Here is a 6000-nt window from a genome sequence, read left to right as displayed (position 1 = left end):
CCCTGAAACAGATCAAAGGGCGGGGGGTGCTATTTGTTTGGGTACAAGAGTTGGGATTAGAATATAACAGGTTTATCCAGGAAATAAAGAATTTCCCAAACCCAAATTTATCCAGGGTAAGCAACAGGTATTGCCACTTCACCCTGTCAAAGGCTTTCTGTGCATGGAGTGAAATGATTGGGTGGGAATTTCTAGAATGCCAGTGGAAAGCCATTAGGGTGACCAGACAGCAAATGTGAAAAATCGGGAGAGGGGCTGGGGGGTATAGGAGCCTATATAAGAAAAAGACCCAAAAATCGGGACTGTCCCTATAAAATCAGGACATCTGGTCACCCTAAATGCCATAACGTTAATCAACTGACGTTTGTTACCTAAACCAGGCCTTTTAAAAATAAACCCCACTTGACTGGGGTGAACCACATCATTCATTACTTTTTCAAGTCTCTTGGCCAATATTTGTGAAAGCACTTTTGTATGGGTACTGATTAGAGAGATGGATCTGTAGCTATTACATTTTCCCACATCCTTACTCAGTTTAAGTAGTGCTAATTAGGGCTTCCCTCACAGAAGGAAGCACCATAGCTTTCTTTTTAGGCACCTTTGTCCATATATAATAGCTTAGGAGCCAGCATTTCTTTGAGACTTTGATAGAATTCTGTCAGTAGGCCACAAGGGCTGAGGGTCTTGCTCAGACTCATTTCCTCCATGGCCTTAATTATTTCCTCTGATTGCAAGGGAGAGTCTAGTCTGGCCTACTCCTCTTCTGAGGTTTGTGAGAGTATAACAGTTTTAACACAAGTATTCAGTTCTTCTGGGTCAGGTGGTGAATCGTTATAGTAAAGAGCCTGGTAGAATTTCAAAAACTGATCACTGAGTTTTTTTTGATTAGTTGTAATCTGCCCTGGTGCTGATTTTGAGTCACACTATTCATGACCTTTGACCTCTCACTTGTAATCTGTATGTGAGAAAGCTCCCTGCTCTTGCCCCGGACTCCCACTAGGTTTGTGTGAGTCTAACAAGAGCAAAATCGGCCTGAAGTCGACCAATTGCCTTGCTGCCGAAGGTGAATTGTTTAAGATTCCCTTGGGTGGGGCAGTTTGCACATTCTAAATCCAGAGCTTGATTTGTTTGGTTAGCCTGGCTAGCCCTCTTCCTATCAGCTGAGTAGGCAGTGGTCCTGCCCCTAATAAAAGCTGTTAGTGGGTGTGACAATCCAGGCTAACGAGTAGCTGTGTCACCCCTGCCCTCTAACCTGGAGTGCCATTTACCATGCCTTGCTGCTGCAACCTCCAACCTGGACTCCTCACAAACAGTATCCAGCAGTAAGTCACACCCAGCCATGTCTCTGTGTGTGCGGCAGCCAGACAGCCACACCTTGGCTCTTATCAGCCTGGGTTATGCTGCAGGGTGACTCCAACACATCCCCAGTCCCAGATCTTCTCCCCATAAATGTATGTCCTGTACTGCCCAGTCCTCTCCTGGACAGTACAAATATGTACAGATAAGTCCATTATTCCTTTAAGGAAATAATATGCACACAACTTGTTACCCCAAATGGCGTTACCCAGACACTTCAGCTTGAACACACTGGATTAGACAAAACAGTAAAACAAATTTATTAACAACAAAGAGGCAGATTTCAAGTGAGTACAAGTGATGAGACGTAAAAGCCAGAAATAAATCCATGATACGCCTATAAATCCACAGTACGCCCACATCTTGACTACTGTGTACAGTTGTGGTCGCCCCATCTCATAAACGATATATTGGAATTGGAAAAGGTTCAGAAAAAGGCAACAAAAATGATTAGAGGTATGGAACGGCTTCCGTATGAGGAGAGATTAATAAAACTGGGACTTTTCAGCTTGGAAAAGAGACAACTAAGGGGGGATATGATTGAGGTCTATAAAATCATGACTGGTCTGGAGAAAGTAAATAAGGTCTGGAGAAAGTAAATAAGGAAGTGTTATTTACTCTTTCTCATAACACAAGAACTAGGGGGTCACCAAATGAAATTAAGAGGCATCAGGTTTAAAACAAACAAAAGGAAGTATTTCTTCACACAATGCACAGTCAACCTGTGGAACTCTTTGCCAGAGGATGTTGTGAAAGCCAAAACTATAACAGGGTTCAAAAAAGAACTAGATAAATTCATGGAGAATAGGTCCATCAACGGCTATTAGCCAGGATGGGCAGGGATGGTGGAGGGATAAGCTGGGAATGAGCAACAGGGGATGGATCACTTGATGATTACCTGTTCTGTTCATTGCCTCTGGGACACCTGGCATTGGCCACTGTTGGAAGACAGGATACTGGGCTAGATGGACCTTTGGTCTGACCCAGTATGGCTGTTCTTATGTTCTTAAATGGTTACAAGAAAAATAAAGATAAAACACTTACTGGTGCCTAACTTAACAAACTACATAAGATTCAAAGCAAAGGTTTCTCACCACTTGGTTTCAGCAGTCTTACTGACCAAACTCTGTAGGTCAGGACCCTTCCCCCAGAGTCCAACAGCTGCTTCCTTTGTCTCTTCAGGTGCAGTGAAAGAGAGGGAGAGAAAGAGGGGTGCCTTGGGGTGTTTGTCCCTCCTTTCTATAGTTTCAGTCCCCCTCTTGAAAAAACATTTCCTGATGAGATCCAGGAGACAAAGTATCTATGTGGAAGGATGTTCCCTGCTGTTTCTCCTTCACCTGTTTGAGCTGCCTTTGTCTTCCCTTCTTGCTCGATGACTCTGCTTACTGCATAAATACAAATTAAGGCAAGCACACCTTCCTTTCGTTAGGGCAGACCTGTTTACCGACTTGTGTTTGGGCAGGGCTGTGGGGTTTGGAACGTGTGTTAATAACATCATGCAGGGGAATCTTATAACTTCGCCCACAATGTTGCCATACATGTTTTACCAGGACAATACATCCAGCAAATTATGAGTTTTCAAATGATACCTTATAAAGAATACTTTGTACTAAGATTATTACAGTAGTGTGGAGAATGTGAATACAGGGATGTGTTCCATCACACACAAATGTTTATCTTTCAAAAGAAAAGAGTTCAGTCTCCATCTTTTACAAGTCCAATTTGTCTTGGGAGCGGAAAAATTTAGTATCACTGGTGCATGATCAGAGATTGTGATAGACTTGATTTCCTTATTAAGTACTGAGTCCATCAGATTCATAGAAATCGGGAAGAAATCTATTAATGAATATGTAGAATATAGGAAGGAAAATCAGTAAAAGCCTTTGTTGCAGGGTTCGGCAATTGTTATACATTTTTAAACCCTAATTCTTGCATAATGTATCTTGTATGTTTCTACAATGGGATTGTGTATGCTAGAGTCGGCCTCAGTTGTCTAAAAAATGGTCCAACATCTCATTAAAGCTCCTGCTGTGATGAGTGATTCTAGAGGGATATTAATTAATTTGGCAAAAACTTGTTTAAAAAAATGTGGATCCTCTTTATTGGGTCCTTCTGTCTTAATCAGGGTATACACAGTCAGAGATCTTAGCTCTCATCAGCAAAAATCTGCCTTCTTCATCTTTATTTACATGTAGAATTTGTACAGTGAGTCTTTTGTGAAACAATATTGCCACACCTTTGGCTGCAGAGGAGAAATTGTTACACACTGCTACCCACATCCACCCACTCCTAAATTTCTCTGCCTCCAAGTCATTAAAGTGGGTTTCTTGGAGGATGATAATATCTGCTTTCAGTGTCTTTAGGTGGGTGATAATTCTTTTTCTTTTTATTAGGTGACTCACCCCTTAGTTGGTCCAGGAAACACAATTTATAATATTAGCCATTAGGAGTGTTTAGGTCAAATATTTCTTTCTCAGGTGCCTGAATTGTGTCCTTGCTTGGGCCATTGTTAGCTCCATGTCTAGGCATGGTGCATCTGGGTTCCCTCTCTCCATTCCAGGGACATGAGGGAGAGGGGGAGGTAGGGAAGACCAGGAAAGGTAAAAGATTAGGTATGATGTGGGAAACAGATAGGAAAAAAAACCAAAGTGGTGAAAACTGACCAAGGATCACTTTAAAATACATGATTCATATAAAAATGTAAACAGGACCTAAGTCCAAGAGGTTTACCAAGGTTGGCCTTATCACTCAAATGTGAGGAAAAAAATTAGACAAAACAATGTGAATTATAATTAGGAATTGTATAAAACAATTTTTAGATGCCCAAAAAATCACAATTCTGCAATCATATAAAGCCTCTTCCATTCAAAAAAGTGAGAAGAAATTACGAAAGAAAGTGAAAGCAACAATAACAAAATACAAATAAAATACAACAATTGGAAAAATGAGGACTCTGATAACAATGAGTACAAATCAGTAGTTAGGAAATGCAGACAATTGACAAAGAAAGCCAAAGGAATCAATGAAAAATCTACAACCAGTGGGTTGAAGGACAATAAGAAAGAATCCATCAGGAACAAAAGAAACCTAAGAAATGCTATAGAGCTGTTACTGGACAAGGCCATTACAATTGTCACTAATGGTGCAGAAAAGGCAGAAGAGTTCAATAAATAGTTCTGTCTATAGAAAGAAGCAAGATGATGTACACCTTACAGTGACAATGAAATACTTTCCATTCCAATTGCAACTAGGGCGGATGTTAAACAGCAATTACTGAACTTAAAACATTTTTAAATCTGCAGGATCCAACTGACACTCAAGAGTTTTAAAAGAATTGGCAAAGGAGCATCTGGGACATCGATAGTGATATTTAATAATTCTTGGAATATTGGTAAGTGCCAGAGGACTGGAAAAAAGTTAAGGTCATGCCTGTATGTAAACAGGGTAAATGGGATGACCTGGGTAACTACAGATGAGTTAGCCTGACATTGATCCTGATCCATAAGTATCTAAATATGGAGGAGATCTCTAAGTGCAGAGGACTCTTTAATGAAGCAGACAAAAGCAGAATAAGATCCAGTGGCGGGAAACTGAAGGTAGTCAGATTCAGACTAGAATGGGGCATAGCAAATGTTTAACAATAAGGGTAATCAACCACTGGATGTGGTAGATCTTCCACCACTTGAAGTCTTGTCATCAAGCCTGAGTGTCTCTTTCTGAAAGCTCTGCTCTAGTTCAACCCAAAGTGAGGGGCTGGTTGCAGGAATCCCTGGGTGTACTTAGAATCATAGAAGGTTAGAGTTGGAAGGGACCTCAGGAGGTCATCTAGTCCAACCCCCTGCTTGAAGCAGGACCAATCCCCAATTTTTGCCCCAGATCCCTAAATGGCCCCCTCAAGGATTGAACTCACAACCCTGGGTTTAGCAGGCCAATGCTCAAACCACTGAGCTATCCCTACCCCCTACTACTTCTCTAGCCTGTGATAGACAAGTCCAACTAGATGATCATAATGGGCCCTTCTGGCCTTAAAATCTCTAGGTGAATTCCTGACCTTTTGGAAGTCCATGGGGGGTTTCCATTGACTTCAATGAGGCCAGGATCTCACACTATGAGATTTAAGGCTGTACAACTGGGTGCTCAGAAATCAGGAAATAGCAAAGTTAAGGTTGAACACACAACCTTACTCTGTGTACGCAGTATAGTACAGTCTGTAATTACAGGGGCACAGATTATTTTAGATGCACGCTTTTCCATTACCTTAGATGCACATCTCATATGTCTCAGATACGGACGGCAGCAAAGTTAATTTGGGACTGGGCAATGTATGCTCTGAGATGGGAGGTTTATCCCAGGCTGGGGAGGGGGTTTGACCCCCCCAGGCTGGAAGAGCTGTCCCCAACGCAGGGAGGATTCTTGGGGTGAGAAGGTGCCCCATGCAGAGGTATCACTGCTGTGTTAGCAGCAGCAAACATCAAGGACTCAGTGGATGGAAGAGCCCACGTTTCTATGAGAAAGAGCCATGTGTTGCCCCCCCTCCCCCCGCCCGCCCATCTACCGCTGATAATCTGTAAAGTTACCACGGCCCTATGCATGCTGCATGTTCTGGGAGTGAGATCTGCTGGGAGTTCTCCTAGCTGAGAGACA

This window comes from Natator depressus, chromosome 9, assembly GCF_965152275.1.
Source record: "Natator depressus isolate rNatDep1 chromosome 9, rNatDep2.hap1, whole genome shotgun sequence".
In the NCBI taxonomy this organism is placed as follows: domain Eukaryota; kingdom Metazoa; phylum Chordata; order Testudines; family Cheloniidae; genus Natator; species Natator depressus.
Note: the sequence above shows the minus strand (reverse complement) of the source record.